Here is a 13560-nt window from a genome sequence, read left to right as displayed (position 1 = left end):
ATTCTAAGAACAGTGTAGATTTGAAAATAAAGGAAAACTGAAACTGCAAAACAGATTTTAAATCTCCAATTAAATTCTCAGTGCAGAATTGACCTTGCAGAATATAAAAACCAGTTGATATGGAAGACAAACTTTAGAAAGTCTCATAGAATAGAAAAGGACAAAATGGTAAAAGCTATAGGCAGAAAGATGAATCATAAGGGTATTCTCAGCTTAAGCAAAATGAATATTCACAAGGAAAAGAAAAGAGTGAAACAAAATAACAAGGACAAAAATTACAAAAATTCACTCTGAGTCAAGAAAAATATGGCCCAAGTATACAGAAAATAGGACTTACCATATTTCAGGCAAGATTAATGAGAAGGACCATGTGGTGTTCCGATTATCTTTCTCTTGGTAACTATGTAAGTCCTAGTTTGGAGACCATAACAAACTAACTTACAAAGAGAAAAGGATTTATTTGACCCATGTTCTGGAAGGGTCCCCATCCAAGACTGGACATACCCAGTGTGGCGAGGCTTCCGCTGCTGCTGTTCTTGGTAGCAGAGACCCCAGGTGATACAGATGCCACATGGCAAGACACAGGGAACACACACACCTGTCTACATCATATACTACCAGGATTTAATCCCAGGGGACCTGCCCTAATGACTCAACCCAATAGCCTCCCAAGGGCCCCAACTCAAACACCATAACTGGATTCAGTTTCTATCATGTTAATACCATTAGCATGAGACCAAACCCCTGAGTTGAGGAGGACAAATATCCAACCACAACAATTTATTACCCTTAGTACCACATGTGCAGCTGGGTGACCTCATGGTCCCAAATGGGGTTGCAGTTAGTTGGTGGTTGGGCTTAGAGCATTTGAAAGCTTTTTCTCTTGCATGACTGTCATATGGGCTGGGATGGCTGGGATCCAGGAGCCGGACATCTCATTCCCGTCACATGCCCCCCTTCTGTGTGGCTCTCTTGAGCTTTCTCACAGCATGGAAGCCCCAGTCACAGCTATCAGACATCTGCCATGGTGCCTTCTTTAAGAAATGAATGTTCTAAGAAGCACTGAAGTAAGTGCAAGGCTTTTCACAGCCTAACCTCAAAAGTCACATAGGCCTTGCCATTTCACTCTATTGACCAAATTAAGAGAGCAGAGCAAAGATTCCACTCCTTCGGGAAAAAGCTGATGTCTATGGCAAAGAACAGAACCGGTGGTGGACATCTTGGAAACAAACTCCCAACCTAAAATCTTTAAGGATCCAAAGAAGCAAAATGCAAGTTCCTGGGGAAAAAGCACCTCAGATTTCTCATATGCAACCCCCAAAACATCCTCAGAATTAGGCAGACAAAATCAGGTGATTCAGCAATTTTAAACTCAAAGTATTACCCAAGTCTGACAGCAACTGTGAAACATGTGCTGATAATTAAGGGAAAGGCAAGCATACTGCTCACATGATCTTTTCAAAAAGCTACTGCAAGACGTTCTCCAGATAACGAAGAAATGAATGCAAATCAAAGGATGCCTGAATTGGAACACCAATGAACTGAGCGTTCTCTGTTTCTCAGCAGGATTTCAAGGATAACAAAGCCGCTCAACATTTGGTAATAATCCTATAAAGAAGACATGGGGGCTGACAAATTTCTGCTGTAGAATCTACAAAATCACCTCTGTCTCAAGACACTGCATGTACGGCCAGAAATCAGATGAACAGCTGAACACAGAAATGATACCTGTCATTCCATAGAGAACAGAAACGTGATGAAGCTTCCAGTCTGGGGCCCCAGATCCCACTGCTCTGAGGGGAAACAGCTGTTGTTGGTGGAGACAGTGGGTCAAGTGTAAGAGGGGACATCGAGGAGACCAGGGGAAGCAGGACCCTGGATGTCCATCACGCAGATGAAGAGACCTGCTCTGGATCTCACAGATCTGGATGAAGGCAGCTCCGCGGAGGAAGCTGACAGGAAGGCCAGGCCAGGCAGGAGACATGTGTTTCTGAAGAGAAAGTAGGAGTGGCCACCGGCCTGGGGTTCCAGGCTGCAGGTGCTCACCATGCATTAGGAGAGATCCGGTCCATCTCCAAGGCTGAGCAGCCTTCTCCATCTCCTCTCTTGGATCTTTTCCTTCACTCCCTCTCCCTTCCTGTTTCTCCCTCTCCCTTTTGTCCCCTTCTGTCTCTACCACTCACTAGGTACCTTCTGTTTCTGTATCACTGATAATGGACCTGAGTGTGACATGACTTGCCCAAGTAGATATATGATCATCTAATTCCAAAGCTGCCTCTAGAACTGGAGGAATAGAGTTTTATATTAAATAGCTATAATAGGGCAGTGGTTGGCTTAGCGATTAACACATACATAGTCCACACTGGTGTGCCTGGGTTCAATTCTCACCTATAGCTCTAGACTCTAAGTTACCGCTGATGCAGACCCTCGGAAGTAACTGTGTTTCTGTGCCCCACATGAGAGCTGTGGTTGGAGCCCCTGGCTTATGGCTTTGGTCTGGCCCAACCGTGAGGACATTTGGGGAAGGAACTAACAATGGGAGCTCCCTCTGTCCATGTGTCTCTCACACATACACATTTTCTAAGAAAATACGTGAATTTTGCAAGACTGATGGCAATTTACCTTCTAGTCAAATGAAGTGAGTTGGAAATTAATTCAGCCCTTGAACTATGTATCCTCCCAGTTCTGATTCTGAAACACCATCCTCTACACTTAGAAGAATCTGGGGGCAAAGCAAAGCTGGGGCTACCTGCCTGGGTCTGCAGGACTAACCAAGTGTGGCGAGCAGGGTCGCAAATGGTTGGCTTCTGTCGGGGCGACCCCTTTTGCTAGGGCCTGTCATCTGCCCCAGAGTCAGGTGGGAGCCCCCAGCCTTCCTCCACTGAAGCTTATCTCCTTTCGCCCAGGATCTTTGCATGCTTGGAATGAAACATTTTAAAATATTTATGTATTTATGTATTTAAAAGACAGAGAGAGAGGTCTTCCATCCAGTACTTCATTCCCTCAAATGGCTGCAGTGACTAGGGCTGGACCAGACAGAAGCCAGAAGTTTCCTCTTGATCTCTCAAGCAGGGGCAGGAGCCCAAGCACCTGGACTGTTTTCTACTGCTTCCATCAGCAGGGAGTAGGATAGGCAGGGAAAAAGATGGGGTTACAGCCAGTGCCCGTATGGGATGCCAGTGCTATAAGCTATGGCTTAATCCACTATGCCACAGCACCTGTCCCTAGACTTAAATCTTTACACATGGGGCCCACACAGTAGCCTAGTGGTTCTCACCTTGCATGTGCCAGGATCCCATATGGGTGCCAATTCGTGTCCTGACTGCCCCACTTTCCATCCAGCTCTCTGCTTGTGGCCTGGGAAAGCAGTAGAGGATGGCCCAAAGCCTTGGGACCCTGCACCTGTGTGGGAGACCCTGAAGAGGCACCTGGCTCCTTGCTTTAGATTGACTCAGCTCCACTCGTCGCAATGAACCAGCGGATGAAAGATCTTTCTGTAAGTCTGATTTTCCAATAAAAATTAAATAAAATTTTAAAAATCTTTACATAAAACTCAAAACCCTTCTAGTCTCTTTTATTTCCTTCATCCAGTGTCCATCCTCAGCCTCCAGCAGGAATAGCTTGCCATGTGTTTACCCTGGAATTAACCTAAGCCCAAACTTCTGGTTCCTTCCATCACTGAACCATCAGACAATAAGCAAGGGCTAGATTTGTTCGGTCCTCCACATCTTTTCTTGCTGAGAAATCATGATTTTAATGATAACTGCTTTTCTTTTTAAGTTTGTGCAAATTATTTTATGCGTTATGCTGCAATCAAAACCATGTGAGACAGACATTATGTTGAATGAAAGAAGCCAGACACTACATGAATTCATTTATGCAAAGGGTAAGAACAGAAAAAATGAATCAAGGTCAACATGATTCCCTCATGAGGAGGGTAAGGAGTTGACAGGCAATGGCACCTGAGGGACCCTTGCAGGGTGCAATGAGCAATACTTACTCAGGTATGTGTATTTCTCAACTCACTGAATCAGATACAACACATGTGTTCCTTGTGTGTTACACTTAAAAAAAAGACATGACCTAATTTCTTTCCAATGCAAGTCAGTGCTAAAATTTCTCTGCTTCGTGTTGTCCTTTGTATGTTTGGCTTCTCCTTTTTGACAGAAGTGTTAGTCTCTGCTATCAACTTGCTTTCAAGGAAGGCTGCAACGTGGGTAAGGTCTAGTGTTCCTTCAATCACAGTATCATTCCCATCAGAACTCACAGTCCAGAAGGGAAGCTGAAACACAGCAAGGGAGATCTCTCACGGGAGTCTGGGGAAAGTGTGACAATCTCTAAGGTGAAGGCAGGTGCAGGAGGAGTGCTCCAACATCAAAGGGAGAACAGAAATCAAGCAGGTGCTCCAAGGCTCTGGAGTCAAACCACTGACGGTTTGGGGGGTCAACCCACAGTTTGTTTTGGTAGACAATGGGAAGCCGCTAGGGTTTCTTGAGCAGAAGATGAGCAAGACCAAACCCAAGCCGCCCAAAGAGAACTACGGCAGGGCATCCAAGGAGAAGAAAAGGCAGAGAGTTGGAAGACCAGGATGAGGATATTGCAATACTCAAGAATGAACGGCCAACACTTGTGCTAATTGAAGTACCAGATGAGAAGTTGTGGATGCCATAAATCAGGTGGCTCAGGGCTGCAGGCAGCACGGACACAGAGAGGAAGCAAGGATGCAGAGGGAGCAAGCGACTCAGTTGTCAGCATGGACTCTGCTTGGCCTCGACTCCAGGCTCCTGCCATAGACCAGAAAGACTCAAACTTATCACCAACTCAAAAACAAGAAGCCAAGTCTGTGAGTGCCATCTTGATGAGAAGAACTGTCTTGTTGGATGTAAGAAAAGGAGGTATGTGAGGCATCTGCGCCTGGGATGCAGTAGGTCCTCACTGAATGGCAGGCAGCGTCATTCCCTTCATTATCATTATTCAGAGTACCCATGAGACTGCCTCGGAGTGGGGTTTTCCTAGCAGTTACAATGTCCATGTCCCCTGTCAATAGCTGCCTGGACCTGACTGCCAACTTGATTCCGGTTCACAGCAAATGTGGACCCTGCGAGGTAAGTGGGAAGGCTCAGGTGATTTTGTTCCAAGCACCCAGCATGCAGATCGGCACTGATTTCTCTGCTTCTAGTTTCACTTCAGCCTTGGGTCTAGCCCCAGTCATTGTGGGGATTGGGGATATGGACAGGTGGATTGGAATAGTTGCCTCCTGGCTCGCTCACTCTCTCTCAAATAAACTGGTTTTATTTTTAATTTTAGAAAAGGAAATAGGGATCCAGTCTAGCAGTGAAGACATCACTTGGAATCCCACATTAGAGGGCCTACATTTCAGTCCCAGGGTGCTCCTGATTCTAGGTTCCTGCTAATACACACCTTGGGAGGCACAGGTGACTCAAGCCACCCACACGGGCATCCTGGACTAAGTTTAAGCCCGGCTCAACTCATCTGAGGTGGGCATTTGGGAAACAAAGCCACAGATGAGATCTGTTTCTTTCTTTCCCTCTCTGCCTCCCTCCCTCTTCCTCTACCATTCAAAAAAAATTAAATAAGAATACCTAAAAGACAGCCAAGAGATGGAGAATGTAGGAGTGAAGGGTAGTGGAAATGACCAGCTTTTTCTTTTCAGCAGAAACATTAAGTGCCAACAATATATCTCCATGTACTCTCTTCCCTCTGCCACAAGGTCAGTGACAGCCCAAAGAAAGGCTAGGCATTGGCCTGAATTCCAAAAAGATGAACAGAACTATATCCTGTCTGGTCTCCACATAGCCTGATTGAGAAGTAAACCTGCGAGCTGGAAGTCATACACCCTGAGGACCTATTTGTTGCTGCAGCATTACCTGGTCTCTCCTGACTATTAACAGAAGGTGAATGAATTGCCCAATGCCCCTAATCTGTAACATCTACAAGGTTATTTGCAGGAAACTCCCACAGGTTCCTCCAGAAAGGACTCCAAAGCCTCAGCTCTCATCTTTGCCATCACAACAACAATCATAGCATCAGGCTGTTAGCACACACCACGGGGAATAATTTGGGTGGAGTGGGAAGTGCTCTGTACCCAGTATTTTACTGTTAAGGGCGAATTTGCAGAGATTGGGAAAATTGGGTGCTGTGTGGAGTAAACATACTGAGCAAGTTTTCAGCTACAACACAGCTGAGCTCCAGGGAACGGGGTTTGATAGTTAGTGTCAGCATAATGAATTAAAAACAAACCCACTCCAGAATGTCTGTGAAACACTGTCAAGTTGAAAATCCTGCCTGAGGGGATTTTTTTCCAAAAAGCAATTTCCCTAGCCACAATGGCTAATAATATCTCATTTTGTTAACTCAGAAACAGGGTCTTTTTAAAAATATCATAGCATGTCTTTTTCCAGCTAGAACACTTTCAACTTCCTCCCATTGCCTTAAAGACCAAGGTAAAATTCTCCCAGTCACCTGCAGGCACTTCATGACTGGGTCTTAATTACCCACCCAGCTTTATCTATGGCCATTCTCATCTACTACCCCACAAGTCTACCACTCCAGGACTGAAAACCCCTTGTAGAAGCCACACCCACTCAACATCCACACCGTGGCATTTGCTGTTCCCTCTGTCAGAAACACTCTTCCCACTACTGTGAAGCAATCTAGCTCAGTCCTGGGGCACCAGGGTAGCAGATACTCCAAATGTCTGAGATATTTTAAACTTTCATCTTTCCTTGAGTCACCACATCTGATAGAGAGATAAACTGACTACATTTGGCAATCAGTGTTGATTGAAGTCACCAAATAAGCTGCTAAATTCAAGGAGAAGATGAAAGTTGTTTGAAAGCATTCAGCTCCCAGAACCCAAACCCCTATTTCTTGTAGGAAAATTTTCATTGTGGTAAAATATCTTGTCAATTTCACCATTTTTTAAACATACAAGTCAGTGGCAGTAAATCCATTCACAGTATCATGTGATCAACCCCACTATTTCCAAAATGTTTTCATTGCCCCGATGAGAAAGCCCATACTTACTGAGGAACAGTCCCCTTACCGCAGTCCCTGGTAAGTGCCAGTCGACCTCCCATCTCGATGAAGTTGTCTCCTCTGGAGCGTGGACGGTGCCTACACATGGACTCAGACACTCTGGGGCTTTTGTGCATGGATACAACACACGTTCAAATCGTAGAAGCTGTCAGTTCTTCACCACTTTTTGAGGGAGAATAATACCCCATGGTCTGCTAGACCCCACTTTGTCTCGTCATCTACTGGTGGATGCCAGGCTGTTCCTACTCCCTGGCCACTGGGAACAGTGCTGCATGAACACTGGAGTGCAGGAACCTGCCCAGGCCCACTTTCCAATTCTTTTTGGCTCTACACAGGAGTGGAATTATTGGGTCACATGGAAATGCTGTTTTGCATTCTCCTATTTCTCCCTCAAGAGGATGACAATCACACATTCAGAGCCCTGGCTGTGTTCCAGGCACAGAGTTGGGATCTTGATCTCCAACAGCTCACGAGAGCCTCTGGCAAGTCACTGTGATATATGTATTTATTAACCCCATTTTCCAGATGGAGAAACTAAGACCTAAATAGATTCTACAACTTCCCTCCAAATCACACATCCAGGAAGTTGAAAAAGCAGGGGTTTGAAGTCCAGAATATCTGCTCTTAACCAACAAGCAGCCCTGCTCCTAAATCACACAGGTGGGAGGCAAGGAGAAAATATGTAGGAACAGGAAGATTCAACTGCAACTGCAACTGATAACCCCTCAAGACACAAAAGGATCTTAGTAACGGTTTAGGAATAAAAAATGTGCCCAAATCGCTGGACTCCAAACTGCAAGCATGGGGAACATCACAGGATCTGTGGTCTGAATGTGCAGTACATGTGTCAGACCTAGGCCTCCTCAGTGCTGAAGCCAGTACAGTGGATGGCATGCCCAGATGCACATTAGGGATATCTCAGTTCATTGAGGCCTACAGAGGACAGCCAGTACCTTAACAGGTACTGTTCCAGACAACTCTTCCAGACAAGCATTAGCAGCAAGTCTGGGTGAACAGAAACTCTAAGGTGGACTATGTCAGCTAACGGACCTTGGAAGTGTTTCATCATCCTTGGAGCAACAGAATCAATAGCATTTCAGAACTATCGAATCCACCTGAGCAGTACTCTCAGAGCATGCTCCACCTCGGGGACCCTGAAATGACATTGGCAGTTGTCACCCATCCCTGGGTACCGATGCTATTAGATGCTGGGTGCAACTTCTCCCCTTCTCTCCCAACTCCCCCCAAACACAAGAAGAAAAAGAAACATGGAAACAATCGTCTCCTCCACCTCCCCCGTTCCTTGACCCTTCTCACCTTAATCAGTGGTCCACATTGGCATGGTTCCTTCTCAACTATGTAAACACTATCAAAAATAAATTTTTTAATGAAAAAAAAAGCCCCAAAGGGAAGAAGAGACCCCCTCTTCCTCAGTAAATGGATCACTGTCCTCAGAAGAGGTGACCAGAACTATTGGCACTGACAGAAACTCAATTCCAAGTAGTCTAAGCAGAAGACATTTACTGGCTCATGTGACCAGAAAGTTTGCAAACACAGCTGTACCCAAGACCCTAGAGTGTCACCAGAACTCCTTTCTTTGCCCTGTTTGCTCTCTCTTCTGCAACTGAATCCTTCACAGCCCCAGCACCTTCAGGGCAAGGCCAAGGGCCATCAGCAGCTCCCTAATGGGCAATCCCACAAGGAAAGAACCTCGCTGCCCAGCAACAGATGTAGAGTTTGCTCCATGTGGACTAGCAGCACTGAGGCAATCACCAGTCAAGGGAAAGGAAGAGCTTTAAGTGGTCAGGCTTAGGTCCTGGAGCCTGCAGTGAACTCACGGATTTGGATCTTATAATAGGTTAATGGACAAAGAGAAAAAAAGAAAGAAAGAAACACACACATAGGCTTAACCACGTGGACAGAGAGTAAGATGGAGTGATACCCAGAACGGGGTAATGGATGCTGGACAGAGAAACTCAATGATAAGAGATACACAGATTGCCATTCCTGATCCAAAATGGTTGGGATCAGAAGCGTTTCAGACTTTGAAACATAATTGCTTAGAGGTAATGAGGCAGATACTGGGGATGGCATACAAGTTAACATATAATTCATTTATATTTCATATATACCTTACATGCATAGCCTGGACATACTCTTATGCAATTGTAAAAATAACTTATGCTTGAGAAGAAGCTCATGCATAATGAGCATCAGGATCCTGGTGCCAGGCTGGTGGTGCTCAAAGGCTTCAGCGCACAGGCATCTGGTACAGCAGTTACGATGCCAGTCAGGTGCCTGGCACTGTGGTGCCCAGGTCAAGTCCCTGGTTATGACACCATCATCCCATATCAAAGTGCTGTTTTCACATCCTGGCTGCTCTACTTTCAGTCTAGCTGCCTGCTAATGCACCTGGGAAGGCAGTAGAAGTCCTTGGGCCCCTGCCACCCTGCCACCCACCCACATAGGAGACCCAGATGGAGTTCCTGGCTCCTAACTATAGTGGGCGGTAAACCAGTATGTAGAAGACGTCTTCATGCATTTGGATCTTGTAATTGGTTAATGGACAAGAAAGACGTCCCTCCTACTCTCTGTGTCACTCTGCCTTTCAAATAAATAAATCAATCTTTTAAAAGAAAACATAATGCTGTTTAGGATGCCCATGTCCCATACGGAGGAGTACCCAGGCTTGGTCACAGCTCTGGTTCCTGACTCCAGCTTGCTGCTAATGCAGATGCTGGGAGACATCAAGTGATGGATCAAGAAGTTGGGTCTTTGCCGCCCACGTGGGAGCCCTGGGTGAGTTCCTGGCTCCTGGCTTTGGTGCTTTACCAAGCCACTGCAGGAGTTGGAGGATTGAGCCTGTCAATGGGGGTACACTATCTTTGCCCTTCCCCAAATAATAACAAAAAGAATTCTGAGTCTTAGATTTTCAGATTAGAAATACTGAATCTTGCAAGAGGAAATGAATCACACTTGTTTCTTATTTCTTCCAAATGACAAATATGATGCTTTTTAAGTTTTTTTTTAAAGCCGTGCTGTCCAATAGACCTTTATGGAATAGCAGAAATGTTCTAAAGCTGTGCTACCTAGTATAGGCACCACTAGCCATACTGTTGCTACTGAGTATGTTTGAAATGTGGCCAGTGGGATTGAGAAGCTGAATTTTTCATTTTACAGAATTTAAATGGCCACATGAGGCTTGGGACTACCACACTAAGCAACACAGTAAGTGCCAGCTAAGTTTTTCAACTGGCATTGAATAAAACGTGAGCGTTTCAAAGCATTTGGGCTCCAGCAAAATAAACTCTCCTGCCCTTGGCTGCCGAAAGGGGAACATTCTGAATCCCTCAGAGTTTTTCCCCCGAGAGCAATAGGAGCTCTGCCCTGAGTCCATGGGACCGGCAATGAATGTAGCCCCTTGTAATGAAACAACCGAAACACCACTGCGACTGTACAATCAAGGGTCTTCCTTCCTTATCTCCAAAGTGCCTGTGTTTTACATGAAAAAGCGTTTCTAATTAATAGGCCAGCCTCTCTTGAGTTTGATAAAAACAGAGGAGAAAAGGATTTGATTAACCCGTGATCTTTTCAATTTGGCTTGTTCTGCATGAGAGCCGTGTGTTTTCTGCAAGTGAGCCAAGGCCGGCTAGTCCTGGTTGGCTACGATAACATTCTTCCCTTTGTGCTGCCCTGATTCACCCAGTGCCTTCCCGGAGAGGCTGGGGAGGAAAGATTCTCAGAGGCAGTCACTAGTGGGGCCCACGGGCTAATCTGGATTCTCGTACATACCATGGCCCACCAGAGGAAGAAAAAGATGACAAAGGTTTCCATTGTCCCCAAGTAAGATAGTACGTTCAGTCACCGAGAAGAGATGGGAGAAACTGCGTGGAAGACTGGGTGGTGTGTTCAATGTCAAAAAGTCAGGGACTGAGGTGGATAGAAGGGGGACAATCACTTGCAGCCAGTGTCCAGTGCAATGACTTGCAACTGCTCTCACCTTTGCTTGTGGTCTAAGACGCCCTCACTGATATCAATGAAAGCTAGTTACAGAGTTGTATGTGGGCTGATTCCTTTTTTTCTTGCTGTTAATGTAAAGATGATACAGTTATGTCCCTCTGTCTGCTTAGAGGAACAGGCTAAGTGGCAAATGGCTCTTTCTAGAGGGTGTGGTGGTTTTAAAACAACTGAAAATGCGCTAGCTGTTTGTTCATTGACAGCTCAAAGTCTCTGGACTGTCCACTTGGATGTGGATGGGCTTGTGGCTGTCACCATGCTGGAGAGGCAGGCCATGTGTTGGAGCTTCAGTCAGGATACCTGGCAGGCAATATGGCAGTGGACATTTCAAACCAACCCATTCACCAACTGAACACTCCTGAGCAATCTCCATCAATACCGTGTGGAACAGAAGAATCACCCAGCTGATCCCTGTCCACGCAGGCAACTCACAAAATCATGCGACATAATAAACAGTGATATCCATATTCAGCCAGTAAGTTTTGGGATCAACATTCACATAGCAAGAAGACATGTAGATCAAAGAGGAAACAACACAGGTGGGTTCTTCCAATTAGTCACAAGCTCCTGACCTGTCTCCCTGCAGTCAAGGCCTCGAATGTGGTGACTGCTTGGTATGTCACAGGCCTCCTCACAGGACACACCCTTCCTGCTTGAAGTTCAAGGATTTGGATCTTACAAAAGACTAATAGACCAAAATAGAGAAACAATCCTGGGATAGAGAAATTTGGGCTGTTAAGCTGTACAATCCCAGAGTCTTATGTGAAGGTTCTGCTTGAGTTGTGCCATGTGGTCCCTCTGGATAAAGTCGCAGGAAAAGTATGTACTCTTTTCACACTTCTTGGCTTGCAACACTGGTTAACACTGCTAACCTGAGTGACCCAGAACAGGTGATGCCACTGCGACAATGACACCTCAAAATGTTCATGGAAAACAGAACTAAAACAGGAGGGGTTTTTAGATTAAAAAAAGATTCCTAAGTGCCATACATATGAGAGGTCTTCTAAAAGTTTACAGGAATGAATATTATAAAGAAACCATGAATGGATTTCAAAAAATGCTTTGTACCAGAATAAACTTATTTTTAAATTCCATTTTCCACAAAGCCTTTGACATACACTCATATCACCCTCAGTTTTCTTGGCTGTAAGATAGTGGGTGGAGGGGGAGTGTCATGGTAATGTCTACTTCTGCATAAGTAAGAGAATTTATGCAAAGGGGACTTGTCACTTCTTCTGTCATTTGGCATTTGGAATCCTTTCCCATATTTTGGAAATTCCTGCCTGTATCAGTCACGGAGGATGATGAGGCAGAAACTTCACCTCTCTTTTGAAATCAGAAGCCAAGCCTTTATTCTCCCAATCTCCCTAGCAGAGACAGGAGAGATCCCAAGTCATGGGTCATGGAATCCAGCTCAGCCAATCAGGTGCCCTAGTCCTAGACTATAACCAAAGAAGCCAGAATGGGAAAGAATCTTTCTCACGAGATCCCAGCAATGGCTGCAGCACCCAGCTCCCAAGGGCAACAGTAAAGGCAGTGGCTAGCAATGGAAGATCAGTGGTACCAGCTGCCTGTGGCCAGTGGTTGCAGCCAAGGCCTCAACGGGCGGCTCTGGACTGCAGGTGGGTTCATATTCTGCTCCCATTCCTCTTTTAGTGGTGGTACCTTTTCTAAGGACTCTGGCTATTCCACACCGTTCCATCAATTTCTCATTTGCTTCCATCTGACTGAGTGCGTGTCCATTGCTTGCACTATTCTGGGCACAGGAAAAGGCTTGGGGTAAAGTCCCAATAACAAACTGGAACCCCTCTGTATAAAAACATTCCCCCCAGAACTTCTAAAACCCATCAACATGACGATGGCTCAGGCAGGAGATATCTGACAGTAAGTTTCTGCCAGCTACAAAGTTAAGCATTCAGCAGGTCCTTGTAATTTTTAACCTATATTCAGTTCAGGATGCAAGCGATCTGTTATGGCTTAAACTGTATCCCCTAACCCAAAGAAGACACGTGGGAATACTACCCACTTAGCACCTTAGAATGTGACCTTATTTGGAACAGAGTGTTGCCAGAGGTAATCAAGTTAAAATGAAGTTTTAAAGTGGGCCCTCACTGAGGAAGTTTAGCAGCCTCATACCAAGGGACAATGTAGACACAGTGACAGATTCGCACAAGGAAAAGGTCATGTAAAGCTGATGGCAGAAACTGGGATGATGTTTCTTCCACTGAAGCAGAACCAAGGACCGTTGGCAAAAAAACACTAGAAGCCAGGGGAGAGGCATGGGAAAGACCTCTCCTCACAGAACCAAAAAATCAACCCTGCTTGCCAGCACCCTGACCCCGGTTCCCAGCCTGACTTGCCTACCTCTCCACCATCCTTTTTCTTAACAAGCCATCTTTTTTTTTTTTTATTTCCAAATGAGTTGAAGACATCATGAGCCTCATTTTCTGAAATGTTTTACTTATTTTATCAGAAAAGCAGAGA

Source organism: Ochotona princeps, chromosome 29 (assembly GCF_030435755.1).
Source record: "Ochotona princeps isolate mOchPri1 chromosome 29, mOchPri1.hap1, whole genome shotgun sequence".
Classification (NCBI taxonomy): Eukaryota; Metazoa; Chordata; class Mammalia; order Lagomorpha; family Ochotonidae; genus Ochotona; species Ochotona princeps.
This window is presented reverse-complemented; position numbering follows the sequence as displayed.